Source organism: Pecten maximus, chromosome 14 (genome assembly GCF_902652985.1).
Source record: "Pecten maximus chromosome 14, xPecMax1.1, whole genome shotgun sequence".
Classification (NCBI taxonomy): domain Eukaryota; kingdom Metazoa; phylum Mollusca; class Bivalvia; order Pectinida; family Pectinidae; genus Pecten; species Pecten maximus.
In genome coordinates, this window is record NC_047028.1 from 5,103,009 (window position 1) to 5,115,041 (window position 12,033).

The 12,033-nt window shown below is 35.8% G+C and overlaps 1 long non-coding RNA gene across 1 annotated transcript; it reads left to right on the forward strand.

Moving 5' to 3' along the window:
• Positions 1 to 5,223: 5,223 nt before the first annotated feature.
• On the forward strand, positions 5,224 to 11,463 carry LOC117341679. Its single transcript, XR_004535698.1, has 3 exons — positions 5,224 to 5,342; positions 7,006 to 7,041; positions 11,184 to 11,463. It is a non-coding gene; the product is annotated as an uncharacterized LOC117341679 (long non-coding RNA).
• The last annotated feature ends 570 nt before the right edge of the window (positions 11,464 to 12,033 follow it).

The following is a 12,033-nucleotide window of genomic DNA, read 5'->3' on the forward strand; positions in this document are numbered from 1 at the left end:
CGATGTTTCCATCAATGACGTCATCTGTCGATCATTCATCAATGTCCTCATCTATTTCATCAATCGCTGTTTCTCCGTCACTGACGTCATCTATTGATCATTCATCTATGTCATCATTCATGTCCTCTTCTATTCCATCCGTCGATATTTCTCCATCAATGACGTCATCTGTCGATTTTTCATCTGTCATTATCCATGTCCTCATCTATTTCTTCTGTCGATGTGTCTCCATCAATGACGTCATCTGTAGATCATTCATCTGTCTTTATCAATGTCCTCATCTATTTCTTCTGTCGATGTTTCTCCATCAATGACGTCATCTATAGATCATTCATCAATGTCCTTATCTATTTCATCAATCGCTGTTTCTCCATCAATGACGTCATCTGTCGATCAGACATCTATGCCTTCATCCATGTCCTCACATATTGCCTCCATCGATGTGTTTCCTCCATGACGTCATCTGTCGATCAGTCATCTATGTCTTCATCAGTGTCCTCATATATTTCCTCCATCCATGTCTCCGTCGATGACGTCATCTGTTGATCCTTCAGCAATGTCTTCATCCATGTCTTCGACTATTTCTTCCATCGTTGTTACTCCGTCAATGACATCATCTGTCGATCTTTCATCCTTTCAGTCATCAATTCCTCAATCTGTTTCATCAACCGATGTTACACCGTTAATGATATCATCTGTCGATCTTTCATCTTTGCAATCATCTATGTCTCCAACTGTTTCATCAATTGTTGTTTCTCCGTCAATGTCATCATCTGTCGACCTTTCATCCATGTCGTCATTAATATCTCCTTCATCTATTTCGTCATTGATTCAATCCCAGTCTTTAAGCTCGTTTGCTGACCATTCATCTATATCTTGATCATTCTGTTCAATGTTTTTTTCCGTTAATGACTTCATCTGCTGAAACTCCATCTTTGCATTCAGCATTGTCACTCTTCTTTTCTTTTGTGTATTACATGTATCACCTTCATCCTTTGTCCTTTTATCTATATAATTTCATCTCTTTCGTCTATGAGTGAGGCTCCGTTTTTGCCCTCACCCATTGATATTTCTGTTCCGTTCTGTTACCATCTGCCTTCGCTTACTAATACACACCTCATTTGTTGATAATTCAGTTGCAGACACGGCATTCGCTGGACATTGGATTCCTCTGATCCGTCCACATCCAACTCTACGTCGTGACCTGCCGATCACTTTTCTGGTGTTACAGACATGTTAGAGATTCAAAGTGGAATTCTAACTCGCCTGGGAAGATAAAGCCCAAGAATGTCTCCAAGCTACCTCGGTCACATATAAGCTAGTGGTGTTTGGCCCACTTACTGTACGCAAAGTTGTTTGAGATTCTTTCGTAAAGACAAAAACTGTGTAATCCAGACACTGATGAGGCATATCTTTCTGTGTTTATATCGTGTATATTATCATAGGTTTGTAATGAATTCTTAATATACCAGCATTGGATACTTAAAATGGAAAGATGATGTAAACTTCGATGTGTTTCTGCCGTCGGCAAACCAGTTTCTGAAAGCAAGTACTACCAGTTCATATATATCATGCACTGATACTGGTACGATTATGTATACATGATATGATGTCTGGTTTCACTGGTGTACGACCAGCATTTAACATATTCAATTTTTTATCTGAATGCAGTGTGGTAAAAAATTGTCGAATATGAAACGCTAGAGCGGTCATTACATTGATGTAAAATTACGTGCTTTAAAGTATATCTACATATGTAAGATGGCCAAGTAGGGCCAGCTCGTGCCGACAAACCGGTTTGGTATTTAGTAGTTGTAAGTAACATTGACAGACCTTCGATATTAGTAAAGGTCATGGAAGTCAAAACTCGCACAAAAATTATTATAATTTAAAATTATAAGGTCAAACCAGTTGGACCTCGGAAAACAAAAACGGCCGACATTTTTTTTTAAAATATCGGTCATGCTGGTCAGTACTATGTAATATATAATTCTTACATAACCAAAGGTACAGATATATTTTTTTCACAAATTGTCCTGTTGTGAATATGTTTTATAATGTTAATATTCGGTAATATCTGCTATTGTGATAAACGTGTAAGTATATTGTTAGCTTTGAGTAGCTAACAGAGCGCATTTTGTTGGTTTTATTTGTACATGATACGATCGCCTTTTTAAGAATTAGAATGATTATATAAGATATGTTTGCGCATATGTACTTGTCTGTGTGTAATTATTCAATAAAAGTGTGATAAGAGTGTGAGAACATGTGTTTCGGCGATGTGTGTGTACTAAATAAATCGTTATAGAATATTTAAGGAGTGGATTTGTAACCAAACATCAATAATTGTATATATCAGTTTTTAATTATTCTACTCCACATGATTATATAAAATGTGTGTGTGTATGTTTGAGTGTTTTATATGTAAACGTGTCTTGTTTTGTATGCATATTTAAGTAGATGTCTGTACGTGTGTTTGGTAAAGACAAGTGCTTCTGTTTACATATGGACTATCTATATACCTTGCAAACATAAATATGTATTCTAGTAATAAATATTAAGGTGATCAATTTGAATCCATGAACAGGAGCCTTTCATTGTTTGGCAGTTAAAACGGTTTAGCATTTCGAATAATACCTTAATTTATAGATAATAAGTCTGAATAGGTGTGTATCCTTTATGTTCTAAATAAGGAAAAGTGTACTATAACCTCCTTGTATTGTGTATTCAAACCCTCAAAAGAAAACCATTTCATACTTATCTCACACAAACAAGAATCGGAAGAGATATTTTGCAAATTAATTTATTGTGCATTTAAATATTGCTACATCATTGCGTAATATAAAAAAAATTATTAAAGGAAATGAAATACAATACACGTGTATTTCAATAAGGAACATACGACATGGCTTTCAAAAGCAAACTTTATGCAATTATAAGATAAAAAGTCACAGAAAAGAAAAATGACGAAATGATCAGAACAGTGTATCCAGGACCAACACATGCCGAGTTTAATATCTATTGAAATATCATGGAAAGAATAAAAACAACACCCGTCTGGATTGATGTAAGGACACTACACCGTAATATACTTTTTGTAGACGACAAGAGTTGTCTCCCGTTGATGTCCATAATCAAACAGATAGAAGCATTCCCAGCCTACTTATTGCTTAGTATTGAAATGATAACGAAATATAGGAATAAAAACAGATCGTTTATTTTTCAACGAAATGAATTAAACTGTGTTTTATAATACTTCAGTACAGGCATCCGAGTTGAAAACCTCTCAGATACTACGAACTCGTAGTGATCAAATCAAGAAAATCCTTAGGTTTCTCCATGTTAATAAAACAATAGGTTGTTTTATGTTAATAATGATCAGCACAAATACTTAAAAGATCAGTCAAATATAACGCTGTTGTAATATACAAATATATATACTTAAGTATATATTGGTTATTGTTACAGGTAGCAATTATCTGAGAATATATCAATTGTTGTTTATTTATTTTTTCATGTTTAAAGAAAGGTGGGCATACAGCTCTATTAATGATCATTGTTATAAAATCGTTTATTATGATAAATGGCCAGCCAGAGATGTACTTACAAATGTATAATAAATTGTCAGTTGATATTTATTGTCTCTGTATTATTTCATGCGACGTCCGACTTGTATTTACAATAATATGGGAGTACAAGTTACTGTCCGACATATAGGTCTTCCTTCATGTACATGTATGTAGCATGGCGCACTGTCGTTCCGCATGGCGGGAGCGCCTTTGCAACATGGTGGAAATCAGCCATCATAGATTTGACATGGAATCTGTTTCGATTGAAACAGCCATGGAATTGTTGTCACCTACGATGAGGAAGCCTTCATTTAGAATGTAATAATTGATATTGTGGAAATAATGTAAATCCAGTCGATAGAAACATGAGCGTTTCCGTTGCAATGCTAGTTCAAAGCCGTATCATTTCTAAGTGATAACGGTATATCAATGCACAGAAAACTGTCTGAATTTAAACAATCAGAAATCATACAATTGTGAGCATTTTACGATGCTTACACACAAATGCGAAACATATAAAGCTGCATTTGTGTTGACATGAGGAACTATATCATGTCTTCTTGAAAATTAGACTGTTCTTGGGCTTGACTTTACTGACGTCATTTATACGATAAGTAGGTAACTCAAACGCAATTTTGCTTCATTAAAAAGAAAAGAAATTATATGAATGTAAATATTAAATATAGATATATTGAAAAAGGAATGGGTTGTAAAATAAACTCTCAAAATCTCTGTATACAATAAAGTAGTCAAAGACTGTGTATTCATAATCAGTATTTTATGCCATAATCAGTATTCTATCAGCCAACATATGTATGTCAACAATGCAATGCATACAATGTACTATGATACCGCTTACGTAAATATGAGGTATACATTGTTAGCTCACCTGCCCGAAGGTCCGTCCGTCCGTCCGTCCAGCGTCAACTTTTACATTTTAAACAACTTCTTCTGAATAACCAAGAGGCCCATGAACTTGATATTGGGCCTGTAGCATACTGGGGTGAAGGACTACCAAGCTTGTTCAAATAATTGACCTTGACCTTCATTCAAGGTCACATGGGTCAAATAGGCTATTATCTTCAAACGACTTCTTCTCAATAACCAAGAGATCCAGGGACTTGATATTGGGCCTGTAGCATGCTGGGATGAAGGGCTACAAAGTTTGTTCAAATAAATGACCTTGACCTTCATTCAAGGTCACATGGGTCAAATAGTCTATAATCTTCAAACGATTTCTTCTCAATAACCAAGAGGTCCAGGGACTTGATATTGGGCCTGTAGCATGCTGGGGTGAAGGGCTACAAAGTTTGTTCAAATAAATGACCTTGACCTTCATTCAAGGTCACATGGGTCAATTAGGCTATAATCTTCAAATGACTTCTTCTCAATAACCAAGAGGCCCAGGGACTTGATATTGGGCATGTAGCATGCTGGTGTGAAGGGCTACAAAGTTTGTTCAAATAAATGACCTTGACCTTCATTCAAGGTCACATGGGTCAAATAGGCTATAATCTTCAAATGACTTCTAAATAACCAAGAGGCCAAGGGACTTGATATTGGGCCTGTAGCGTGCTGGGGTGAAGGGCTACAAAGTTTGTTCAAATAAATGACCTTGACCTTCATTCAAGGTCACATGGGTCAAATAGTGAGGATCACTTACCTGTTTACCTGTTGACGATGTCGGACCCTCTTACTCTGCCACCTTGTCGTATATGTACAGGTATTGCCACAGGGATACACTATGGCATTAATACCTGTGAAGCATGTAAGGTAAATATTCCCTTTATGTTTTTTTTATCATATTTACATAAATCACACAGGTACAAAATTATATTCATGGTGCTTGTAAATAAAAATAAAAATATAGGATTTGATATTTCTGTAAATAAAACTTACATCTATAGTAATGTTTGTAACAACACCACTCCTGTGAATTTGGTTGATAGTTTATCTGTACTTGACGTTGAATCCCTCATCTCACCCTCTCTTTCCCCAATATTGTTCTCCTTCACCCTCACTTAGTATATCCTCATAATAGCTCTCGGTTCTCCTTTATGTATCTCCTTTTCCCCATGCCAAGCTTTCTATACTCCCCAATCCATGGAAGTCCCCTTTCCTTCCCCATGCCAAGCTCTCTATACTCCCCAATCTATGGGAGTTCCCCTTCTCTTTCTCCATACCAAGCTCTCTATACTCCCCAATCTATGGGAGTTCCCCTTTTCTTTCCCAATACCAAGCTCTCTATACTCCCCAATCCATGGGAGTTCCCCCTCTCTTCCCCCATACCAAGCTTTCTATACTCCCCAATCCATGGGAGTTCCCCTTCTCTTTCTCCATGCCAAGCTCCCTATACTCCCCAATCTATGAGAGTTCCCCTTCCCTGTCCCCATACCAAACTCTCTATACTCCCCATCCATGGGAGTTCCCCTTCCCTTTCACTATGCCAAGCTCTCTATACTCCCAAATCTATCGGAAGTCCCCTTCCCTTCCCCCATGGCAAGCTCTATATACTCCCCAATCTATGGGAGTTCCCCTTCCCTTCCCCCATGCCAAGCTCCCTATACTCCCCAATTCATAGGAGTTCACCTTCTCTTTCTCCATGCCAAGCTCTCTATACTCCCCAATCCATGGAAGTTCCCCTTTTCTTTCCCCATACCAAGCTTTCTATACTCCCCAATCCATGGGAGTTCCCCTTCCCTTCCCCCATGCCAAGCTCCCTATACTCCCCAAACTATGGGAGTTCACCTTCCCTTTCTCCATGCCAAGCTCCCTATACTCCCCAATCTATGGGAGTTCACCTTCCCTGTCCCCATACCAAACTCTCTATACTTCCCATCCATGGGAGTTCCCCTTCCCTTTCACTATGCCAAGCTCTCTATACTCCCAAATCTATCGGAAGTCCCCTTCCCTTCCCCCATGCCAAGCTCCCTCTACTCCCCAATCCATGGGAGTTCACCTTCTCTTTCTCCATACCAAGCTCTCTATACTCCCCAATCCATGGGAGTTCCCCTTCTCTTTCCCCATACCAAGCTCTATTAAGCTTATTAAGCCTATGTCTTGCAATAAGCCCATGTCTGGTCATAAGCCCATGTCTGGCAATAAGCTGATGACTGTTAATAACTGATAAGCCATTATGGTAATAAGCCTATATCTGTTAAAAAGCCCATACGTGCTAATAAACCTATGCCTGGTGAAAAGCACATCTGTTTCTTTTGCAATTCAGTGGAAATGACAACTACAATTATTTCATTGTTCAGCAATAAGCCCAACCCACTTTGTTCCATAGTTTATGTGTTGGTCCTCTTCTTGCTGGACAATTACTGAAACCATACTTAGCAAACGAGGTGATTAATATCATTTGTGAAATCTTGTTTTGATCTGATTTTCTGACATACAACACTGATTATGCACTAGGTTTCTTTTTCTCACACAGGCTTTCTTTCGGCGTGCTTCAATGGAGAAGGATAAGGTAGCAGTGTACAGTAAAAATGCCAAATTCTGAAAAATATGGCACATGCTTTAGATATGTAAACATTGCCAGTTAACCTTGCATATAACCTCTAATAAAGTATATATATTTGAAATCTGTACAACATTTGCAATTTTAATAGAGCTCTGAAGGATAAGTAAACTGATATTTTCTGTGATTTTTAGAGCTGTGAATACCATGGTAACAGCTTAAAAAATTCTCAAAAATTGCAAAATATTATGATATTTGACCCAAAATGGCACAATTCTCTACACAATTTTTTTTCTGAAACCTATTTAAAATTAAATATCTCTATCCCAAAGACAGAATTAATCTTGTTTGGACATATGTTGTAAATTAAGTTTTTCCGCTATCTTACCTTTTCTGTGGGCTTCCATTTTGCGCTGTAGGCGAAACTAAATTTCCTGTGTAAACACACGTTCGGAAAATCCGGATATTTAAAATCCGGAACCAATTTATTGATTTTTGTTTTAATAAATGTGAAGCCTGTATGTACTACTTCATACTGGATATACCAATTATAGTGTACATTTATTTTTTCATTTTTTATACATATCATAATACAGGAGTTATTTGCTTAACAAAAAAATTGCCCATGGCCAGGCTGTCTTACTGTGGTGTGCTACCTTATACATCACTTTCGTTAATTCTAATTTTACTAAAAACCCCATGATTGTCTAGAATATGTTCCGACGAACAAAATGACATATCGGGTTACTGTGTATCTTTAATAGTCACCGAGTATTGCTGATTTCCCTGAGAGGTGTATTTTGACAACTTTTTCTCCCAATCCAGTAATAAGGGGAGGTAATTTTAAAGATGAAAACTCCCATAATTCTGTATATCTCTTGAATAAAGTTGTGTTTTGAGTTGAATGTGGTACTTTGAGTCTCTGTGCATGTAATCAAGCAAAAAATACTATACAACTATCAAATTTAGCCTTGTAATATGACGTCATAGTTACCATGACGTCATCAGCAACTATGACGTCATCAGATGGTATCTATGACGTCATAAATACTCAATGGTGTCATAATAAATAACCAAATTCCTTTCCAAACCTCAGCTTAGCAACACATGCAATATTCTAACTGATAAATCATGACATGACATCCAAGATTTCAAAATGTCATGCCTATGACATCACAGTCATCTGTTTCCACCCCGGTAATTCAGATATGTACCAATGATCATATGAAAGTGTCCGCTGATCCCATTTTATGCGGAAAATGCTATTTTTTCTGCTTTACCGAAGGAAGTGACAATAATTGACAATATTGTATCAACCGTACACTCCATCAATTGAAATTACATGCTTACCAATGTATAAATAAATTGAAAATAATGGTTTCACCAAATATTTCAAAAAATAACACTTACTGTAATAGTTTCCATGGATACGGGGTAATAAATCAGGTAAAACAAACCAGAATTCGGTCTATATGGTTTGTTAGATACCCAATAAGTTATTTTGGGTTTGTTATAAAACATAGCATATCTTTTCAATTTACACTGACTCATTAACATTATGCTTAATTAACCCACCCTTAAAATGGGTAAATATGCGAGTTACCTCCCTTGATTCCTCGAATATGACAAGCCTGATAATAAACAAGTTTTAAATTGTTTTTATGCATTTTTGAGCAATAATGAACTAAAATGAAGCTTAATCAAGCATAATTAAGCACAATTTCCAAAAAATAACATTTTTCAGCCCTTATAAGGTAGCAGTGTACAGTAAAAATGCCAAATTCTGAAAAATATGGCACATGCTTTAGATATGTAAACATTGCCAGTTAACCTTGCATATAACCTCTAATAAAGTATATATATTTGAAATCTGTACAACATTTGCAATTTTAATAGAGCTCTGAAGGATAAGTAAACTGATATTTTCTGTGATTTTTAGAGCTGTGAATACCATGGTAACAGCTTAAAAAATTCTCAAAAATTGCAAAATATTATGATATTTGACCCAAAATGGCACAATTCTCTACACAATTTTTTTTCTGAAACCTATTTAAAATTAAATATCTCTATCCCAAAGACAGAATTAATCTTGTTTGGACATATGTTGTAAATTAAGTTTTTCCGCTATCTTACCTTTTCTGTGGGCTTCCATTTTGCGCTGTAGGCGAAACTAAATTTCCTGTGTAAACACACGTTCGGAAAATCCGGATATTTAAAATCCGGAACCAATTTATTGATTTTTGTTTTAATAAATGTGAAGCCTGTATGTACTACTTCATACTGGATATACCAATTATAGTGTACATTTATTTTTTCATTTTTTATACATATCATAATACAGGAGTTATTTGCTTAACAAAAAAATTGCCCATGGCCAGGCTGTCTTACTGTGGTGTGCTACCTTATACATCACTTTCGTTAATTCTAATTTTACTAAAAACCCCATGAATGTCTAGAATATGTTCCGACGAACAAAATGACATATCGGGTTACTGTGTATCTTTAATAGTCACCGAGTATTGCTGATTTCCCTGAGAGGTGTATTTTGACAACTTTTTCTCCCAATCCAGTAATAAGGGGAGGTAATTTTAAAGATGAAAACTCCCATAATTCTGTATATCTCTTGAATAAAGTTGTGTTTTGAGTTGAATGTGGTACTTTGAGTCTCTGTGCATGTAATCAAGCAAAAAATACTATACAACTATCAAATTTAGCCTTGTAATATGACGTCATAGTTACCATGACGTCATCAGCAACTATGACGTCATCAGATGGTATCTATGACGTCATAAATACTCAATGGTGTCATAATAAATAACCAAATTCCTTTCCAAACCTCAGCTTAGCAACACATGCAATATTCTAACTGATAAATCATGACATGACATCCAAGATTTCAAAATGTCATGCCTATGACATCACAGTCATCTGTTTCCACCCCGGTAATTCAGATATGTACCAATGATCATATGAAAGTGTCCGCTGATCCCATTTTATGCGGAAAATGCTATTTTTTCTGCTTTACCGAAGGAAGTGACAATAATTGACAATATTGTATCAACCGTACACTCCATCAATTGAAATTACATGCTTACCAATGTATAAATAAATTGAAAATAATGGTTTCACCAAATATTTCAGAAAATAACACTTACTGTAATAGTTTCCATGGATACGGGGTAATAAATCAGGTAAAACAAACCAGAATTCGGTCTATATGGTTTGTTAGATACCCAATAAGTTATTTTGGGTTTGTTATAAAACATAGCATATCTTTTCAATTTACACTGACTCATTAACATTATGCTTAATTAACCCACCCTTAAAATGGGTAAATATGCGAGTTACCTCCCTTGATTCCTCGAATATGACAAGCCTGATAATAAACAAGTTTTAAATTGTTTTTATGCATTTTTGAGCAATAATGAACTAAAATGAAGCTTAATCAAGCATAATTAAGCACAATTTCCAAAAAATAACATTTTTCAGCCCTTATAAGGTAGCAGTGTACAGTAAAAATGCCAAATTCTGAAAAATATGGCACATGCTTTAGATATGTAAACATTGCCAGTTAACCTTGCATATAACCTCTAATAAAGTATATATATTTGAAATCTGTACAACATTTGCAATTTTAATAGAGCTCTGAAGGATAAGTAAACTGATATTTTCTGTGATTTTTAGAGCTGTGAATACCATGGTAACAGCTTAAAAAATTCTCAAAAATTGCAAAATATTATGATATTTGACCCAAAATGGCACAATTCTCTACACAATTTTTTTTCTGAAACCTATTTAAAATTAAATATCTCTATCCCAAAGACAGAATTAATCTTGTTTGGACATATGTTGTAAATTAAGTTTTTCCGCTATCTTACCTTTTCTGTGGGCTTCCATTTTGCGCTGTAGGCGAAACTAAATTTCCTGTGTAAACACACGTTCGGAAAATCCGGATATTTAAAATCCGGAACCAATTTATTGATTTTTGTTTTAATAAATGTGAAGCCTGTATGTACTACTTCATACTGGATATACCAATTATAGTGTACATTTATTTTTTCATTTTTTATACATATCATAATACAGGAGTTATTTGCTTAACAAAAAAATTGCCCATGGCCAGGCTGTCTTACTGTGGTGTGCTACCTAAGTACCAATGTACGGCTGATTATAATTGTGTCATCACTGACAGACGACGGGGAAACTGCTCTGCTTGTCGTCTAAAGAAATGGTTAGATCTTGGAATGTCAAAAGGGGGCAAGTATATTTACTTACACTGTCTATAGGCCAGCAATGACTCCTCTCCTATTTTGGCAAATTAAATGTGAAGAGGCTTCATATCTATACTTGGTTATTAGCTCACCAGTTGAGCTTATGCTAAACATCTTCTGTCCATCAACAGTTCAAGCAACTTCTTAATTATCCATGATTGGAACATTGTACAGGTGATGGGACTGACCTCTCCAGGTGACTGATGGGTGGGGTCAAAAAGATGCAATGAAGTTGGGGGTGGGGAGGTATACTGGAAACAGGTTGTCTATCTGTCTGTCAGCAACATTGTACTACTCCTCCTTAATTACTGAGGGAATTTCAATGAAACTTGCTGTCAGTAATCCTTACATATTGTAGATGTGCATAATCTATATCAGTTTGAGTTATTTGCTGTTTCCTGAAAGTTATGTTCATTTAGGGTTGAAGGCAGGCTTACATCGGTTTCCCTTCAATAACTTCAGTAATTTTTAACGGATTAGCTCAAATCTTCATAGGCAAATTTATTGCCACAAGATTTCAGATAAGTTTGATAACCAAATGTATTCATGCATTATTTATAGAGTTATGATCCTTTGAAGATTTGTCTAAACAGATTCCACTCAATAACTTGTGTCGTGTGATATAACTCATTCTACCATGTTTGCTATGCAACGCCAGTTTTGATTGTTTGAACTGTGAGGAACCTCAGGGGCCCCAACCCCTGAGGCCCTATGTATGGGATATTAAAAT